Source organism: Bidens hawaiensis, unplaced genomic scaffold (genome assembly GCF_021521415.1).
Source record: "Bidens hawaiensis isolate Kalapana, Puna unplaced genomic scaffold, B.hawaiensis_p1.1 tig00024513_1, whole genome shotgun sequence".
NCBI lineage: Eukaryota > Viridiplantae > Streptophyta > Magnoliopsida > Asterales > Asteraceae > Bidens > Bidens hawaiensis.
The window spans coordinates 240,337-261,001 of NW_027493878.1; the positions used below are offsets into that span (position 1 = coordinate 240,337).

At 39.5% G+C, this 20,665-nt stretch overlaps 1 pseudogene across 1 annotated transcript; it reads left to right on the forward strand.

Annotated features, from left to right (window-relative positions):
- The first annotated feature begins 2,575 nt into the window (after positions 1 to 2,575).
- LOC143569494 (polygalacturonase At1g48100-like) lies at positions 2,576 to 20,090 on the forward strand (annotated as a pseudogene). The gene is made up of 7 exons (XR_013141751.1): positions 2,576 to 2,977; positions 4,009 to 4,140; positions 4,256 to 4,393; positions 5,417 to 5,458; positions 5,559 to 5,766; positions 19,076 to 19,266; positions 19,554 to 20,090. The product of XR_013141751.1 is annotated as a polygalacturonase At1g48100-like (transcript).
- Positions 20,091 to 20,665: the final 575 nt, after the last annotated feature.

Consider the following 20,665-nt stretch of genomic DNA (forward strand, 5'->3'; position numbering starts at 1 on the left):
ACGCCACCCCACGGCCCGTTCGAAATTTTGCAAGTATTTCCAAAGGGGTATGTTCACCGAGCCGGAGAAAAAACTGAATAAGGGTCGAACCACTTAATCGGATCAGAAATTCGGTCTTGGAGACATCCATACAACATTTTATAAACATACGAAAGAATCAGATCAATAATTATGCCATGACGCCACCCCGGGGCCCGTTCGAATTTTTGACCGTATTGCCGAAGGGGTATGTTCACCGAGTCGTAGAAAAACTGAGTATGGGTCGAACCACTGAATCGGATCAGAAATTCGGTCTTGGAGACTTCCGTATAATATTTTATAAGCATACGAAAGAATCGGATCAATAATTATGCCCTTACGCCACCCCGCGGCCCGTTCGAAATTTTGCCAGTATTGCTAAAGGGGTATGTTCACCGAGCCGGAGAAAAAACTGTGTATAGGTCGAACCACTGAATCGGATCAGAAATTCGGTCTTGAATAATTCCATTCAATATTTTATAAACATACGAAAGAATCGGATCTATAATTATGCCCCGACGCTACCCCGGGGCCCGTTCAAAATTTTGCTAGTATTGCCAAAGGGGTATGTGCACCATGTCGGAGAAAAAACTGAGTATGGGTCGAACCACTGAATCGGATCATAAATTCGGTTTTAGAGACTTCCATACAATATTTTATAAACATACGAAAGAATCAAATCAATTATTATGCACTGACGCCACCCCGGGGCCCGTTCGAAATTTTGACAGTATTTCCAATGGGGTATGTTCACCGAGTCGTAGAAAAAACTGAGTATGGGTTGAATCACTGAATCGGATCAGAAATTCGTTATTGGAGACTTCCATACAATATTTTATAAACATAGAAAAGAATCGGATCAATAATTATACCCTGACGCCACCCCGCCGCACGTTCAAAATTTTGCCAGTATTGCCCAAGGGGTATGTTCACCGAGCCGGAGAAAAAACTGAGTATGGCTCGAACCACTGAATCGGATCTGAAATTCGTTCTTGGAGACTTCCATACACAATTTTATAAACATATGAAAGAATCGGATCAATAACTATGCCCCGACGCCACCCCGGGGCCCGTTCGAAATTTTGCCAGTATTGCCAAAGGGGTATGTGCACCAAGCCGGAGAAAAAACTGAGTATGGGTCGAACCACTGAATCGGATCACAAAATTCGGTCTAGGAGACTTCCATACAATATTTTATAAACATAAGAAATAATCGGATCAATAATTATGCCCTGACGCCACCCCGGGGTCCGTTCTAAATTTTGCCATTTTTGTCTAAGGGGTATGTTCACCGAGTCGGAGAGAAACTGAGTATGGGTCGAACCACTGAATCAGATCAGAAATTCGGTATTGGTGACTTCCATACAATATTTATTACCCTATGAAAGATTCAGATCAATAATTATACTCTGACGCCACCCCGCGTCCCGTTCGTAATTTTGCCAGTATTACCAAATGGTTTATACACCGGTCGATTCCAATAACATTTACATGTTAACTTTAATTTGATTAGCTTTTAATCTTTTATGTTATGTTAAATTAAACAAAACTAATGAATTGTTTTAAAAGTTCTATTGGAAGATCTAGTAAAAAAAGTGTGAAAATAAAACATTAAAAAGATTTAAAATAAAAAAACACATAGTGACGTTGTCTTTTGGATTTGCACACATATAAAAGTGTACGAATTGATGAAAACCATGGGTGGGTTTAATTACAAATGCCCTGTATTGAATGAATAAAATACTCAACTAATTTGTGATTATATATTAATAAGTATTTAATTACAAATCCCCTGTATTGAATGAATAAAATACTCAACTAATTTGTGATTATATATTAATAAGTATTATAACATCACCCAAAATAAAACAACAAACTCACGAGAACTTGTATTAATTATACAATTTAATCAATACGGGTTGACTATATTTTATGTTTATCATTTCTATGCAATCTTTTCTTAAATACAAATATAAATGGTTGATACCTAATATCAAATTTGCATTATCTGCATGACAATTAACAAACACCTATAAGGACATGCTCGGTATAGAACTAATTTTAGCTAAATATTAAAGAGTATTACATAAACGTTTGTACTTATTATTTTGATCTATAAGACGCTAAGTTAACCACTTAACTCACTATTTTCCCACCTCTCATGATAATGTGGCTAACACTATATACAATTTTCTTATACAGTTATTTATTTGTATTAAGTTATGCAATGAACATGTCCCTATATACATTTTAGTTATGTAATAATGAACATGTCCCTATATTTAGTTATGCTATGAACCTGTTCCAGTTAAGCTACGTATTATGGTTTTTAACTAGTGACGGTTACTTATAGCGTCACGTCACTGTCACGTAAAGTCAAATCACAAGACAAGTTTGCTTAATCAATTGGACAACTAGCCTACTATAATATATTGCCATTTGGCCTAAGTGGGACCATATGTATAAACCCAACTATAATTCACATAAAAGAAAGAATTGTATTAATTTCTTTTGTTTTTTTGAGAGAATAAAGAATTTAATATTGGAATTTCAGGTGCTATCAAACAATCTCTGATTCATTCTTTCGAGTCCCTTGCTTATATAAACACCAAACAAACTCATCATTTTGGCCATCTAAAATCCACCAACAAGCATGGGTGATTTTAGTTTTAGAAAGCTTATATTTGCATTTGTGATTGTGATTCTAGTGTGGGCTTCAAGCATAGAAACTTGCAATGCAAGAAGAGGCAAACATCGGAGGCAAAGAAGAGGTGCCACTTTAAGTTCATTGTACAAGAAAGGAAAGAGTGATCATGGACACGAAAAGTCAAAACCGAAACAGGTTCAAGGGCATCCACCTCCGCCTCCCGAAGAACCACTCACACCTCCACCTAAAGGTTCAAAGTTTAATGTGCTTGATTATGGAGCTAAAGGAGATGGTGTTTCTGATGATACAAAGGTGAGGTAGCTGTTCATGCATTTAGATTATATTAAAATTAACAATTTTGGTTTTGTTGCATAATGTACACTTTACATAACCTAGAATACCTCTTAGATAGTTTAGGCAGTTAAATTTGTTGGTCCCGTTTCTATGATACGAGGATCCGTGAAAGTGGGGCCTACAAGGGAAACAAGAAAGAAAGGTAAAACGTTAAAAAAGAAGTATACATATATTAACCTAGTAAGCATTCGCTTTGAGTTAATATAAGCATAAGAATAGAGTAATTTTAAGATTATACAAAATAAAAATAAATCTCCAGAAGCTCATATTTTACCTAAAAAATGTATATAGATAATTTGATCGTATAAACCAAACCGTGATCCAAAACCAACCCATAAATAAACCGAATCTCTAACTCTAATGAATCTAGTAATCTAGGACTAACATTTGTATTCACAATTCAATAGTATCATGCATGAGTACTTGCTTTTACCACATCCACCACCTACTAACCATTTCTACCACTTTTCAGCATAGCAAATGAACAAAAACAGTCACATAATCAAAGTTTGCATTTAATTTTGGAATTAAGTAATCCAATAAAGTTAGCATGTAGTACATAAGGACATGCATTTGTCACAAGATTTGCATTTGGGTTGAATTTTTAACTCTAAAGTTATATGCAACTTGTGTGTGGTTTCTAAAAGAAGACAGGTGGCTGTTGAATGTTGTGTGTTTTATCTATTAAAGGCATATGTAAATAAAATCATAGAATCAAAAATAAACAAAAATAATTAGGTGGGACCACTCAGAAGCCTCACAACAACAGTTTGCATGGTCCAGATTCCCAACAATAACTGTATAAATAACTATGTGTAGTTGTGTTACTTGTGTAGTCATATTAAACTTTAAAATGAACAAAAACTTATAGGAAAACAATTTTAAACTAATTATAATAATCTAAACTTAGGTGTACATATATACACACACTACATAAGTAATAGAATTGTGGCTTCAAACCTTATGAAAAATGTGTGTGCATAATGCAGGCATTTCAAGATGCATGGGCGGATGCTTGTAAAGTGGAAGCATCAACGATGATGGTGCCATCGGGTTATGAGTTCCTAGTGGGACCCATTTCTTTCTCGGGTCCATATTGTCAAAGAAACATTCTTTTTCAGGTAAACCAGGTCGATTTCAATAAGTTATGTCCAAAATGTATTTTTAGTTGATACAAAATTTAATTTATATTTAAATATATATTATTCTAAACTAAAATTGTTAAATATATTGCAGCTTGATGGTACAATCATAGCTCCAACAAATGTAGAAGCATGGGGTAAAGGTCTTCTACAATGGCTTGAATTTACAAAACTTGTAGGACTCACAATCAAAGGACAAGGCACCATTGATGGAAGAGGTTCTGCTTGTTGGACAAATTCTAAACTTTATGACAATGAAGAACAACTAATTCTTTCATCACACAATACCACATTTACACAAAATCCACAAGTATTATTTTTATCCTTGCTACTTTTTTTTTCTTTCGAATTTTATAATTTGATACGAACTCTAACAAGACAAGAACTTCAAAATCGTGTCAGATACATAAACCAGGGTACAACACATATATTTAAAAGTAATTATGTTTAAAGTATAGATCTTGTTAGTCATTTCTCTTTTATTTTTGGCATAGGATCTTCATCATACATCAACATGGATCTTCACACACACAGGCCGTATAGGACCTGAGTTGACTTAGGGGCTGCTCGGTAGCCTCTTAACAGTCATTAAGAGGCTACTTTTTAATGGCTCATAGCCTCTTAATGATTAAGAGGTAGCCTTAAGTCTGAATGATTAAGAGGTAGCCATTAAGAGGTTGACTCTTAACCATTCAGACTTAAGGCTACCTCTTAACCATTAAGAGGCTATGAGTTATTAAGAGGTAACCTCTTAATGACTGTTAAGAGGCTATCAAACAGCCCCTTAGTTTGTATCGGCTATATGAGCAGTTGATGACCTATACATCTCGTATAGGCTGAAAAGGCTATTTTTTTGTCTCTTTCGTACACTTGTCAGCCATGCGTGACCTATACGGCCCGTATAGTCCTATACGAGCCATATAGACCTGTACAATCAACATGAGGGTGCTATATATATGAAGATCACATTCCTTAATTTTTAAAGTCCATCATAAAATACCCATTTAGTTAAGTTATAAAATTTTAATTTTCTTAATTATATAACTAAACCGGTTAAACATGCTGACTTGTTAGATAAACCTGAACACGGTCCGTTTAGCAGAACATGTTTGTGTGTTTGACCCGAAACTATTTAAATTAAACTGAAACCCGTGAATTTCTTGTTAGATTCGAGTCATGTTATGATGTTAGAAATTCACATCAATGTTTTTATATTTATCTTATTAACTTAAAAAAATTTTGTTCATGACAGGTAAGCAACTCATTAGACAAAAAAATGCCTAAAACAAAACCAACTGTAAGGATCTCTTTCACCCTTTGAAAACATAATACATTGAATATTTGAATATACTATGTTAGTATTTTATGCTGACATGGCACCTACTTTGTATATACAGGCATTGAGGTTTTATGGGAGTTTTAATGTGACAGTCACAGGCATAACCATACAAAACAGTCCTCAGTGCCACTTGAAATTTGACAATTGTGATGGAGTTTTAGTTTATGGTTTTAGTGTTTTGTCTCCTGGTGACAGTCCAAATACAGATGGAATTCACTTGCAGAACTACAAGAATGTGTTAATTCACACTACAGATCTTGCTTGCGGTAAATAATATTTATCCCCTAAGCTTAGTCTATTTTTTTTCATGAAACGGCGACTTTTTCTGTGTGTTAGACATCACACTCTCTAAATTTGGAGAGCCCCGCCAGACTATGTTGTCTTAACCGGGCTCATGCTGGCTTTCAGAGTTTGGCTGCCCCTTGACAGTCGTTGTGTTACCACAAGAGCATAACTCTCTAGCGTAACACACGATGGGACGTAAACCCGGGTGAGCTTGGGATTCGAACTGATAACCTGCCTAATTATTTACTAGTTAATATATATTTTTTTAATTTTTTAACAAGAGTCTTTGAATTAAACGAAAAATAAAAATAGTTTTATAATTTATCGTCGATTTTAACAACTGATTTCACTTTAATTAGTTTTATTTGTAAGTAAAAGGTGTACAAAAGTTGATGCGTGTACAAGTGTCCGCGTGTAGTTGGTTGGTAGAACTCACGTGATACATCTGTATTTGGGTTTATTGATATTAGCGTTACGAACTTAACTTGACCGGATTAGTAGAAACTTTCTTTGGTTTATAGAATATAGTCATAAATATGTATCATTATTAAGAACAAATTTTATCATAACTAATATATCCACCAAAGCATATATAGAATGTGACAAATAATGCAAACTATATATTCTATAAAAAAAACAATGTAACAGCATAATCATGTACCCTACACACCAAGAGGCATATCAAATGTATATTCACATACTTGCACTTCCAAGTTCTATCATCTTATCCAAAAAGTATGCAGACACAAAATTTAAAAAGAATATCTCTTTGTCTATGTTTATTAAACTTATAATAGTCTTATAATGTCTCAAACTGTAGGTTCCCAGCCGGATCTACACGAGATATCGCGTTCTACGTAGGTGCAGAATCCCTACGTAAGACGTTACGAGTATAGAAAACAATACGAGCTAACACACGATACGATAACCAAACACACGTTGTATTCCAACCGTAAACACGTGATACTATGATCACTGGATACAAAACTCTCTGACTCGAATACACAAACTCTTAATCTATCTGTATCGAATAAGCCGTAACAAACAACTTATATAGACACGACAACTTCGCCTGGTATGTTCAGGCGAAGTTGTCCCTAACTTCGCTTGTCTAACAAGTTCGCCCATATAAGCGAACTTGTTAGTAACTTCGCTTACATACAAAACTCAAATTTAACTAACACGATTACAGACACTCGACACTGAACTACTGACATCATGCACCAACAGACTCCCCCTTGGCAGTAGCTTCATCTCTTTAGCTTCAAACACGTGTCTTGTAATCTTCAATCTTCTATCTTCAAGCATGCACTCCTTCTCGAACACAAACCGAGATAACTCTTTGATATTTCCTCGCTTCGTCTTTCCAAGCAGGAATATAAAATATCTTCTTGTCATTCAACACCTGCAAATCAGCTTGCGATAAGTTTACCAAGTGCATCGGATCGTACACTCTAAGCAGCTCTTGTTCATCTTCGTCTTCCATCACTGCCTCAGCTGTCTCACAATCTACAAACCACCACTTCAGGTCTTTAAGCACATCCTTGGGCATTAGCTTCATCGGTACTTCTTTCAAACACCGGATCGGTTTATACTTCATAATCATCCAAGGCTTTCCATCAGCTCTCAAACCTCTATCCTTGTCTTCAACAAGTTTTCCCTTTTGTGGCTTCAACAGCTCAAATTTCTTATCTTTTATACTCTCTTTCCACACAATTTTCCCAATGACTCTAGCCATATTATCGTCACTTCCGTTTATCAATCCCAATCTGGCTAAGTCTTTCACTTCACATTCTGGCAGTGTATTCAACGATCTTAACATCCTTCTAAAGTACTGAACACCGTCATACCTTTTAATCACGAAGAGCCTCAACTGCTCATCATATATCCAGCAAATAATCCCTTTCTTCGCTTCAGCATAACCTTTAATGTTGTAACTCTTCTTAAACATTGTAGGGACCGCCGGTTTCTTCGTTTTGACGAACCACTGAGCATAGCCTTCCTTCCACCTAGGCTGCTCTTCCCATTCAGACTCATCATTCCCAATCTGTTGACTCATATCTACGTTCTCGACTTGCGGTATCTTATGCTCCACATTCTCCTCTACTATCTCTCCCTCTTCTATCTCTGTATCAATCACAATCTCTTCACCAATCTTCTCTATCACATCACTCGGTAGTACATCATCATCACCAACCAAAACATCATCCATCTCCTCTACTATCTCCACCACCACATCATCACCACCAGCTGCAGTTGTCGACTCCCCCTGAGTTGTGGAAGTTCCAAGAGCTTGATCAGTTCTTGGCAACTCACCACCTGCATCTTTCGATGCATTGGGATCATCGTCTCTATCATTTCGTCTCTTGGTCCTCAACTCGTCGCCTTTACAGCTCGTCTCCCCCTGAGATGCCAAGAACTCCTTGAAAGCATCTATGATTTTTCCATGTTGTACCAGCAGGGACGACTGCATCTGATTCTCTGCAACTAGGCGCTGAATAGCCTGGGTCTGGATAAGATTAATCCTTGACTGCTCTGCCACGACCCGTTCCAGTGCTGCTATTCGTTCTGAGTCTGATAGGGTTGCATCGAAATCGAACCTCATATGTGATATATCTTGAGTGTACTGAGGAGGGATTTCCGATGTCACCGGGACCTCAGAAGTAGAAATAGACGTAACCGCAGGTGGTATCGTCACCGATAGCCCTGCAGTGGCCACAACAGTCGACTCTATAAATTGTGCCACGACCTCCGATGGAGTAACGGTCGAGGCGGCAATGAAACGATCTCAGGAGTCGAAAGTTGGAAGGTAGTGGGTGGGAGGCCAAAAGTAGACGAGGTAGCCACCACGGGAACACCCGTAGCGCTTGGCCTTGTAACCTGTAGTGATGAGGGAACCATTGTCATACCGGATAGTGCTGGTGGAGTGAAACGTACCACCCTAGAGCTCTCACCGGCTCCTGATCCTGCACCTATCCGTTCCCTTCTTGACCTCCGGATCAACTGTTGTACCTCTTCCTCATAATCAGACTCGCTATCATCATCTGTTCTCTTTCTTTTCCCATGTAGTCTTTCTCGAGTCACCATAATCCTTCTGGCCTCTGCCACTTCATCATCAGAATCTGAGCCAGCCACCGTTGTAGCTGCCCTAGTAACATTCACAGTCGAAGCACGTTCAACCGGAACCTGAACGTTCTCCTCTGGATCCACCCGATCCATATCAAAGAAGCCTTGACCACCAAATTCTGCATCAAGGTCCACGTTCTCCTCCGGTGACACAACAGGAGCAGTAGGTATAGCTTGAGGTGCTCCTGCCTATTGTGGTGCCGGGTCCCTAAACTCGTCCCCTCGAGCAGGCACATACCCCGGGTTGATCAAGTACCCAAAGAGTGGAGTATGTCGAGGACGGAGCTCAGGTTTGCTCCTCGCACTGGAGGATCTACATTGGGCGAAGATCCGTTTGTTCACACTCTCAACGTATCGGATCGGACGGCGCTGGGGAAGCGTTGGAGCAACATGATTCAAGATCATTTGTAGGAATCTTGGATACATGATGAATCGCTCACGCGCCATCGCTCTTCTTTGACGATCAATCTCATAAAAGACCATCTGACTAAAGTTGAATCGCTTGTTGTAAGTCAGGGCAGTCATCGCTGACTGCATGGTCGCGCCCATGCCATCAGTGCCCGCCTTTCTCCCTGACATGCAAACGATCATAACATGCATGAGAAAGCGCCACTAGTCAAGTAAAAAGCCTTTCCTCCTCTGTGTATCCCCCAAGGGACCAGAGTATCCCATCCTCAAAAACGCTCCATCACGGAAAGGAGCTACAAACTCTGTTGGGTCATCCCTTGTCTCGTTCCCAAATCGTAAAGCCGCCCGGATTTGTTCAGAAGAGAACTGAACAATCTGATTGTTGACTGTTGCGCGCATCACCGGGGGCTCGACTCTACAGTCGTATTCCACTGTCTGCCAGAAATCCTCAATATTGGGCAAGGATATTGGCAGAGTTGTTGTAATAGCGTGGAATATCCTCGAGCGTAAAAGAAATGTGATGATTTCGCGGAAATCATCAACTCCGCTCGCCTCCGGGTCTAATGTTATGTACATGTTGTGACCCGGGAAGAACTGTCTCTGGTGATCACCTCCGTCATCACCGCCTGCACCACATGCTCCAGCAACAGCAGCCATATCTGCAACAAACAGGTTAAGTTAGATAAACGTCAAAGCGAATCACAAGTTCGCCTGTTACCATGAGCGAAGTTGTGATCAATTCTGTATAGGCGAAGTTAAAGGTGAGGCGAAGTTGGGAAATAACTTCGCTTCAACTTGAACTTCGTCTGATAATAGTTAAGTAAAATGGTCCAGGCGAAGTTACTGATAACTTCGCCTAATCACAACATCGCCTCATAAACTGTTTCAAAATCAATAATCAGGCGAAGTTAAACCTCAGGCGAAGTTACGGATAACTTCGCCTAAACTGTAACTTCGCCGAATTTGAATCGGCAACAGTTAGGGATTTTGAACGACGTGTAGATGATGATTTTGGAGATCGAGGACTCCGAAATACATGATTTTATGAAGTTTTAGACGTTCAAGTAGTTTACTATCACGTAAAAACAAGTTTGAAATCGGGTGTTTAAGGTTTCGAAAGACGAGGTCGATAATCGAGTCGAAACGACCGATGATCAACCTCAAAAACACTGATTATACGAAACTAGAAACCTTACACACCTTTAATCACAGATTGGAATCGAAAAAAAGAAACTCAGATGATCGATGATATAAGTTCGCCGGTTGACAGAGAGTTAAGTTCACTGGGTTTTTGAAATTATGATCCTGTTTGACCTTAAAACTTCTTTATATAGGGTCACAGTTAGTACAGGCGAAGTTAAAAATAACTTCGCCTATTCCAGGCGAAGTTATAAACAAGTTCGCCTGTATTTACAAAAAAAACCCCTATACTTTTAACAATTTTCAATAAAGTTTTAAAAACATCCTTTAAAGCGTTAAATGATATGATCAAGACCAAGTAACCAGGTATAAAATCAAACAATTACAAAAGTAACAAAAATTTGAAAATTTTAAAGTACTCGGGATCATATTTCAGTCTCGACAGGGACTACCATGTTTTAGAAAAGATCCGAACAGGAATCATACTAATTTCGTGACTGTCACACAGATCCGTGTTCAGCTGTATTATGACATAAAGAAACAGGTTGTAAGCAGGTAATCTACTTAAAATGGTTTTCATCGTTTCTGTGATACGAGTTAGGTTCAATTAAGCTCAAAACTTAAGTGGGCAACAACTCAGAGATTATGATGCCTCCTATCTATTCTCAAGACGTATTTGGCTTTCCCCAAGTCATCCCGAATTGACCTCGACCCGTAGTGTCTGATTAAGTAGTAATTACTCTTCGATCTTAGACTCTGTTTCCCGTTCACCTTCTTGTGTCTTGATTGATAATCATTATCATTATGAACTCTAGAATTTTTTTTTTTTTTTAATCTAACATGTATATACACAACTTCAAGTAGAAAATAACTGCAAGTCCCGAATCTGGATCACTGCAGCGTCTTTACACGCTATCTTCACGGGAATCAGAACACTCACGGGCTCGTGTATGACTGGGTAATCACTTTTCTGCCTATCATTCGGAAAGATATGTATGAAGACATGCACAACTCTTAAGGAGTTTCCACATAAAATCGAGTAGATTTAGTTAGTATCACTTCTACTTTTACGCACCATAAAAAGCTACCATGACATACAATGACTGTTCTAAAGTCTTTTAGGCCTTATAACTTCACTAGTTAAGCACACAGAATCAATATATCTATCACTTTCCAAGGTTAGATCAATTTTCTGTTAAACATAGTAAAGGTACTTCTTACGAAGTAGTAGACTTGAAAAGTAATTTCATCTCCCTAAAAGAAAAATTTTTTTTAACATCAATCGCCCCGACCAACTCAAAGTCTTCAGGGAAACGGCTATCCCGAAGATCCAATGGATCAGCTGGACCGACCACATACTAGTATGTGTCCTTCTAACTAAGTATGATCGACTAATTTTCAGCGAAAGAATGAAAACACATCATAAACCGCCCCGGTCACTTTCAGTCATCTGGTTAATGGCTATCCTCATATTCTACAAGTAGAAATGTGGACCAAACATATCCGAAGACATGTCCTTCAAACTGAGGCAACCAACATAATTCTAAGCGATAGTGACGTTTTTTTTTTTTTTTTTTTAACCACAAACATATGACTTGGTTACTCGGGATTGATCATCCCATTCAGCTCAACAAGGTTTTGAAATCTAGTTTTGTCAAACGCTTTCGTGAATAAGTCAGCGAAATTATCTAACGTGTCAACCTTTTCGAGCTCAATCAGCTTCTTCTCAGCACAATCCCGTATAAAATGATGACGTATGTCAATATGTTTAGTTTTACTGTGCTTCACGGGATTGTTAGTTACTGAGATAGCAGCAGTGTTATCAATGCAAATAGGAGTAAGTGAGAAATTCAGACCATAATCGCGCAACTGTTGTTGAATCCAAAGAACCTGGGAGCAGCAGTTGGATGCTGCCATGTATTCTGCTTCACAGGTTGAAATTGCGACTGAGGTCTGCTTCTTGCATTGCCACGACACTAGTCTGCCACCAAGAAACTGACATCCACCAGTTGTAGACTTCCGACTCTGATTGCACCCTCCATAATCAGAATCTGTGTAAGCGACTAGCTCCAAGTCTCCTCCTCTCGAGTACCACAACCCCAGCTTCGGCTTGCCTTTGAGATACCGCAGTATCCTCTTCGCACCCTTCAAATGAGATTCTTTTGGGTTTGCCTGAAAGCGTGCACAAAGACAAACAGCAAACATTATATCAGGCCTAGAAGCAGTTAAGTACATTAAAGAACCTATAATAGCCCGATATTGGGTTGGGTCCACGTCTGCATCGTTGTCTGAATCAGCACCCAATTTGTGATTGACGCAGACCGGAGTATCATATGGAGTGCTGTCCTCCATCTTGAAGCGTTTGAGAACATCATGGACATACTTCGTCTGATGAATGAACATCCTGTCTTTCTTCTGGTCAACCTGCAATCCTAAAATGAAAGTTAGTTCACCCATAGCACTCATTTCAAATCTCTTCTTCATGACGGCCTCAAACCCCTGACACATGGCGACCTTTGATGCAGCAAAGATAATGTCGTCCACGTAGACTTGCACCAGTAGGAAGTCGCTACCCTTTCTCTTGAAGAACAATATGCTATCAATTTTACCTCTTTCAAACTCATTCTCAAGCAAGTAATCTGATAAGGTTGAATACCAGGCACGAGGTGCCTGATGTAGTCCATACAGCGCTTTACTTAGCTTGTACACGTGATCGGGAAAGTCAGGGTCAGGAAAACCCGGAGGTTGCTCAACATACACAACCTCATCGACTTTACCGTTTAGAAACGCACTCTTCACATCCAACTGAAAGACCTTCATCTCCTTATGAGCAGCAAATGCCAAAAACAAACGAATGGCTTCCAATCTTGCTACAGGAGCAAACACCTCATTGTAATCAATCCCCTCTTGTTGATTAAAGCCTTTAACAACCAGCCTCGCCTTGTTCCTGATAACAATCCCTTTCTCATCTCTCTTACATTTGAAGACCCATTTTGTGCCTATCGCATGCACATTCCTTGGTTTTGCAACCAAGTTCCATACTTCCATTTTCTTAAACTGAGCTAATTCTTCTTGCATGGCTTCGACCCACGAGCTGTCCTTAAGAGCCATTTGATAGTTCTTTGGTTCAATCTGGCTGATAAAGCAGGTGTACAAGCACTCGTTGATTATGCCTGATTCGTTAATGCTTGTGTAAACACAGGTGTGCTCATTCAAGCTTTGTCTTGTTTGTACACCGGCGGACAGATCACCTATCACATTTTCCAAAGGATGATCTTTGTGAATTCTCGTAGTCGGAACCGAACTGACATTCAGATTATCTTCCAAGTTCGAAGATAGCTCATCAATGGGTGATTGATGTTGAGAGTGAAACGGATTGATGAATTCCTCTTCAGTAGAGGCAGCAGGGGTATTGACAGCATTTGACGAGAAAGGCTGACATTCATCATACTGTGGTCGTTGTACCAAAGTGTCTTCCTCATCGCATATCATCTTCGTAGCAATTCTTTCCTCAACATCTGCAAAATCCAGATAAGGTATGTTAAAAGATTTAAAAAGTCTATCATAGTCGAAAACCCCAGCGGGTCCCGAGCTTGGTTTTGGTGATTTGTAACTTGTGATATCAGTGTTACACACCACCTCAACCTTGCTGTTCGATGTATTAAAGACCCGTCTGTTGGGAGTCCCAACAACGTATCTGACTAAGATTCCTTCGTCGGCTACTTCACCAAATTTAGAATTGGTCTTTAATATCGAACATGGGGACCCGAATGGTTCAAGACCACTCAAGTTTGGCTTTCTCCCATGCATAAGTTCATAACAGGTTTTATTTAATCTTTTAACAGTTAACACTCTATTAAGGATATAACAGGCTGTTGCAACAGCTTCAGCCCAGAACACCACGGGAAGTTTCGAATCAGCCAGCATGGTTCTGGCTCCTTCAATTAAGGTTCTGTTCTTCCTCTCAGCCACTCCATTTTGTTGCGGTGTATACGGTGCGCTGTATTAGTGTTCTATCCCCTTCTGTAAGCAGAAGATCTCCATATCGTAGTTCTTGAACTCAGTTCCATTGTCACTCCTGATGAATTTAACCCGTTTCCCCATGATATTCTCCACCTTGGTAATCAAATTCTTTACCATCTGCACTGTTTCATCCTTTGACTTCAGGAAATACACCCAGGAATATCGTGAGAAATCATCAGTGATCACCAAGCAGTAAGATGTTCCTCCTAGACTTCTCACATTCACGGGACCGAAGAGATCCATGTGAAGTAATTCTATGGTACTGACAATTGAATTGACCTTCTTGGTGAGATGGGATTTCTTGTGTTGCTTTCCCTTTTTGCATGATAAACATTTGTCTTCAAAGTTGAAATTCTTCAAGGGAACACCCAGTACAAGCCCATTTTTGACAAGGTAGTTCATTTTCCGAAGATGAATGTGTCCCATTCTCCTATGCCACAACTCGGACTCCGATTCAGTCGCTTTTGACAGAAGACGCGATTCTTCTGTGGCCATCTCAGTCGATCTCATATCCATGATATACGTATTCTTCACTCTTGGAGCCTTCATAACAATCCAATCTTCTGGTATCTTAAAACCAGGATACAACACAATCGCTTCATTCTTTGTAAAATGTACGGTGTAGTCTTTGTCACAAATCTGCGAAACACTCAGCAGATTGTGCTTCAGTTCTTCAACAAAGTTTACTTTCTCCAAAGTCATCTTTCCATTCGACACCGTCCCTATTCCTGTAATTCTTCCACCGCTCTCTCCTGCGAAACTCACCCTTCCTCCTTGAACAGGTTTCAAGTCGTGTAACAATTTTTTGTTACCCGTCATGTGCCGGGAACAGCCGCTATCCACAACCCATTGATTGTAGGCAGCCCTGTTCAACTGTTCCTGCACGATTAAAGCAGATGATTAAAATCTGGGGACCCAAGACCGATTGGTCTTGGGTCGATACATTCCGTACCTTGGCTGTCCAAAGTTAGTATCATAATAATTTCTGTGAGTCCTAACAGGATACCTTCTTATGGATTGACTATGAGGCCATCCAAACCTTCGTGAATTAAAAGAATTATTACTTAAGGTTTGGTTGTTAGCAGTGAAAAACTGAGATCTATTTTTTTGAAAACCTGAATTAGTCCATTTTCTGAAAGTTGATGGGTTCTCATTTTTACCATTATATTGATTACCGTTAGTTCTTTTCTCAGATTTTGAAGTCCTCACACCTCTGAATTTCTGCTTCAGAGGGCAATCAGCAACAAGGTGTCCTATTTGGTTACATCTAAAACAACTCCTGTGTTCAACTTTCTTATCACTAGTTGTCTTAGATGTGGAGGCTGTATTACTGCCCGTTTGTCTCACATATGGTGGGACATACGGGTTTAGTGGAGACTTCTTTTCAGGTGTTTTATTTTTCTCTCCACTTTTCGGTAACACTTCCTCTTGTTTTGTCTCACACGACTCAGAGGACTTGTCTGAGTTAGATGAGACATGACTCGGAGCAGAAATCTTAATACTTGCAACAGGCTTAATAACTTCTGGTTCTTTAGTAGTAACTTGAACTGGAACTGTCTGACCATAGTCAACATCAACAGATTTCTGATTACTAGGGTCATAAGTGTAATTATGATTGAAAGGTAGTGGAACTTCATGATAACCAATTCCTCCCCTTTTTGGGGAACCTTGATCACTAACGAGGTGATCAAGTATAGCGGAGGAATTTCTAAATTGCTCCAGTTTCCTGTTAAGTTCCACCACTTTTACCTGGTGATCAGCTATCTGTTTTTCCCTTTCAGCTATTAGTTTGGTTTTCTCTTCTAGAACCTCATAGCTAAGATCAATCACTTGAATTTTTTCAGCAAGCTTTGCTTTAAGACTTTTAATATCTTTCTCACTAGCTTTAATTTTTACTTTGTAACTATTTTCTCTAGCTTTAGTGAAATGATGATCTTCTTTTAAAGTTTTAAATTGCGCATCCAAACTAACAAACTGATCAGTTATAGTTGTCAGTTGTTCAGACAGATGTTCACACTTAGTACAAGGGAGTTCGGTACTTACCTTGGAGAGCTGGTCTGCTACATCTGCCATGTATGCTTCATTTTCGCCAGTTCCCTTCTCACTATCTGCAGTTTCGATTTTTGCCAAATTGGCCTGTTCAAATACTTCTTCAACATGCAGATTCCAGTTATACTCCTCGTTATGTCTGGAAATCATGGCTCTATAGTCATTACCACTACCACTTTGCTGTGTAGATCTGTTTTGACTGCGTTCTACACGTTCATTTTTGCATTCTTTTGCAAAGTGGCCATTCTGCTGACAGTTGTAACAGCGTACCTTCGACTTATCAAACCCTGGCCTCTCTCCGACAAACTTCCTGCTAGTCTTCTTCATGAACCTCTTCACCCTTCTGACAATCATAGCCATCTTCCACTGCAGATCCATCTCCTCCAGATCATCAGCATCGATCTGGTCATAGTCTTCATCCAAAACTGCAGGATCAACGATCTTACCCTGAATGTAGTTCTCATACGAAGCAATAAAAGATGCATAGAGAGCAAACTGCTGTTCAGCAGATTTGACACTCATGGGCATCTTCGAGTAGTTGTTGTTTGAAACACTTGGGGAATAACTACTCTTGGTCGCTTGAGGTTGAGAAGCATTTGACCCTCCAGCTACAAAGCACACATCACCGTTCATGTTGAGAGATACATGTCCCTCATGTGTTGAGCTCGCGCCTGACTCTCCCTTAGAGTAATAAACAGATGATTCAGTTTTCGAACTTGATCCAGAGTTAACCTTTGCACCATACATACCCGGATCTTGAACCTGATCGGTAGGTGTCTCCTTTCGTACCATGTTCAGTTCAAACGTTCTTAGCTTGTTAACTGCTGTCTCCAGGTCATAGTCAGCAAAGTCTTTATCTTCTCTCATCAACACAGTATACATCTCCCATTTCGGTGGGAGAGCATCAAGAAGCTTTTCAACTATCTCATCTTCTTTGTAAGCAATTGAATAGTTGCTGAGTTCAGTCATCAGATGATAATATCTAGTGATGATATCATCAAGTGATTCATTCTTCAGATACTTGAAGACTGAGAATTGGGTTTTTAGAAGTTTAATTTTCGAGGCACGAATTCCCACATTGCCCTCAAACCGGTTCTCAAGTGCTTCCCAAAGCTCTCTAGCAGTTTTATACTTTCGGAAGGTGTGAAGTATCTCTTGTGGAAGAGCCATTGTAATTGCTGCATGAGCTTTGCTTTCTGCCTCATACATTTTCTTCTCCTCTTCTTCCATCTCTTTGTATTTCTTGATCTGATCACGACCCTCATACTCAGCAGTAGGTGGAATGTAACCATCTTGTATGCACACCCACATCTTGGCATCTTGATACTTGACATATTATTCAAAACGATCTTTCCACGCTACATAATCAGTTTTCTTAAGCATCTTAGGTGCTTTTGTAGCCGAACCCGCTTCTACTTCCATCTTTACCAGTTCAGTAATGTTTATCGAAGACATCTTTCTCAAAACTTAAAGAAATCCGAAAATCAAAAATTTTATTTTCAAACAGCTCTGTAGGCGAAGTTGTGGATAACTTCGCTTAAAACTTAACTTCGCGTGAATTTGTAACTTCGCTCACTTTCTTAAATTCGCTGGATTGGCGAACTTGAGAATAACTTCGCTTAAGTTGAGCGAACTTGGGAGGTAGGCGAAGTTGTGGGTAACTTCGCTTGAGGTAAGCGAACTTGAAGAGGTAGGCGAAGTTGTGGATAACTTCGCTTAACCTTATATCTTCGCCGAAACCCTACTAACAGTGACGGCAACTTCGCCTGATGAACACGAAGTTTCTGCAGATTAGATTTATGGGTTTTTCTAGGTTTGTGAAGGTGTTATGGGTTGTTTAAGATTGTAGGAGGAGAGTATAGCACAAAAGCTCAGAAAACTCGTCCCGCGAATAGTCGAACGGAACGATTTCTATACCCGCGTGATAATCCCAAACCACACAATCGAGCAAAAGCTCTGATACCAATTGTAGGTTCCCAGCCGGATCTACACGAGATATCGCGTTCTACGTAGGTGCGGAATCCCTACGTAAGACGTTACGAGTATAGAAAACAATACGAGCTAACACACGATACGATAACCAAACACACGTTGTATTCCAACCGTAAACACGTGATACTATGATCACTGGATACAAAACTCTCTGATTCGAATACACAAACTCTTAATCTATCTGTATCGAATAAGCCGTAACAAACAACTTATATAGACACGACAACTTCGCCTGGTATGTTCAGGCGAAGTTGTCCCTAACTTCGCTTGTCTAACAAGTTCGCCCATATAAGCGAACTTGTTAGTAACTTCGCTTACATACAAAACTCAAATCTAACTAACACGATTACAGACACTCGACACTGAACTACTGACATCATGCACCAACACAAACAGGGTATAACCGTATAACAATTGAACAAAAAAAATAAACATATAAAAGAAAGTACTAGAAAAAAATCACATAAACTTTAAAATTTGCTAGTAGATACTTGAATAGGAAATACAAGTGATGACATGTTTATACTAATATGTAACGTTGTTGGTGTGCAGGTGATGATTGTATATCTATACAAACAGGATGCACAAACGTATATGTACATGATGTAAATTGTGGGCCTGGGCATGGAATAAGCATAGGAAGTTTAGGAAAAGATGGGACGACCGCGTGTGTTTCGAACATTACTGTTCGAGACATTAACACGCATAACACGATGACAGGCGTTAGGATCAAGACTTGGCAGGTACAAAGTACAAACTACCTATATTTTTCTTATTTTGAAAACGGGTTTTTGGACAAACGTGTGGGCCGAGCCCACTGAACTCTTTATGGGCCAAACCGGCCTATAAAAGTTCATTTCTTTCTCACATGATTAGTTTGTTACTGTATATTAAATTTTCGAAAATGGTTAAAAATTAAAATAAAACCAAGATATGACAATTATTCCACTAGACGAGTTTTCGAGTTTAAGTCTAAGAGTTTAAGTCTAATGTAATAAAGATTTAACCCGTCTCAAATAATCACATACAGGGAGGGTCAGGATCTGTACAAGGAGTATTATTCTCAAACATTCAAGTTTCTGAAGTCGAATTCCCGATCATAATTGATCAATAGTACTGTGACCACAGTAACTGCAAGAACCACACATCTTCGGTGGCGGTCTCAAACATTGCCTATGAAAATATACGAGGAACCTACACAGTAAAACCGGTTCATGTCTCATGTAGTGACAAAACCTTGTATGGATGTAAGGTTGACCGACATTGAGCTAAAACCTGCGCCTAAAGGCTACCACATGTACGAACCGTTCTGTTGGCAAGCTTTCGGGGAACTATATGCACCCACTATCCCAGAAATCGATTGCATTCAACAAGGTACACCATCAAGCAGTTGGGACCCTGATGAGACTATATGTGTAGCATAGCCTTAGTTTGGTTCGGTGTATTAATCAGTGAGTTCGGTTTATACTAGTGATTGATGTGAGTATAATATATAGGTAGTATTATGATATAGATTGGCTATATTATAGGGATTATTGATTCTCATAATGTCATTGGTACATTACAAACATGTCACCTTTGTAATTGTTTGATATTGGCTAACTATAGGAGTACAATTTAATTATGTGCTTGGTAATTATTATGGAATACCGCTACTAAACAAATAGGTACCGCTCATGGCTAGTTACATGCGGTTCCAATTAGTGGCGAAGCTTGGACTGAGGCACCGGGGGGCCGAGCTCAAAATGTATACAATTTTCACAAACGAGGGGGGGGGGGGGCAAGCTCAAATATTCGGCCGAAAAAGGCTAAACTTACACTACGTATAAAAACTTCCGGCCGAAAACGGGTAAATTTACACTATTGCGCAAAAAAACAGGGGGGCGGGGCCACCCCTGGCCTCAGTGAAGCTTCGCCCTTGGTTCCAATCCGTTGGGGTCCTGTTAAATTTAAATAAAAACAACCGTCCATTTTGATGGAACCCCTTGCCTATAAAAGAATTATTGTTAAGACTATGTGTTGTGGATGAGCTTTATCGTCCCTCCATGTCGCCACCGCGTAGAAAACGGGGCTTTAAAGCCCTCATCTATAAAGTCTCGTTGTGGTTTAAAGTCCTCTTACCGTTCCATTATGTGTGTGAGA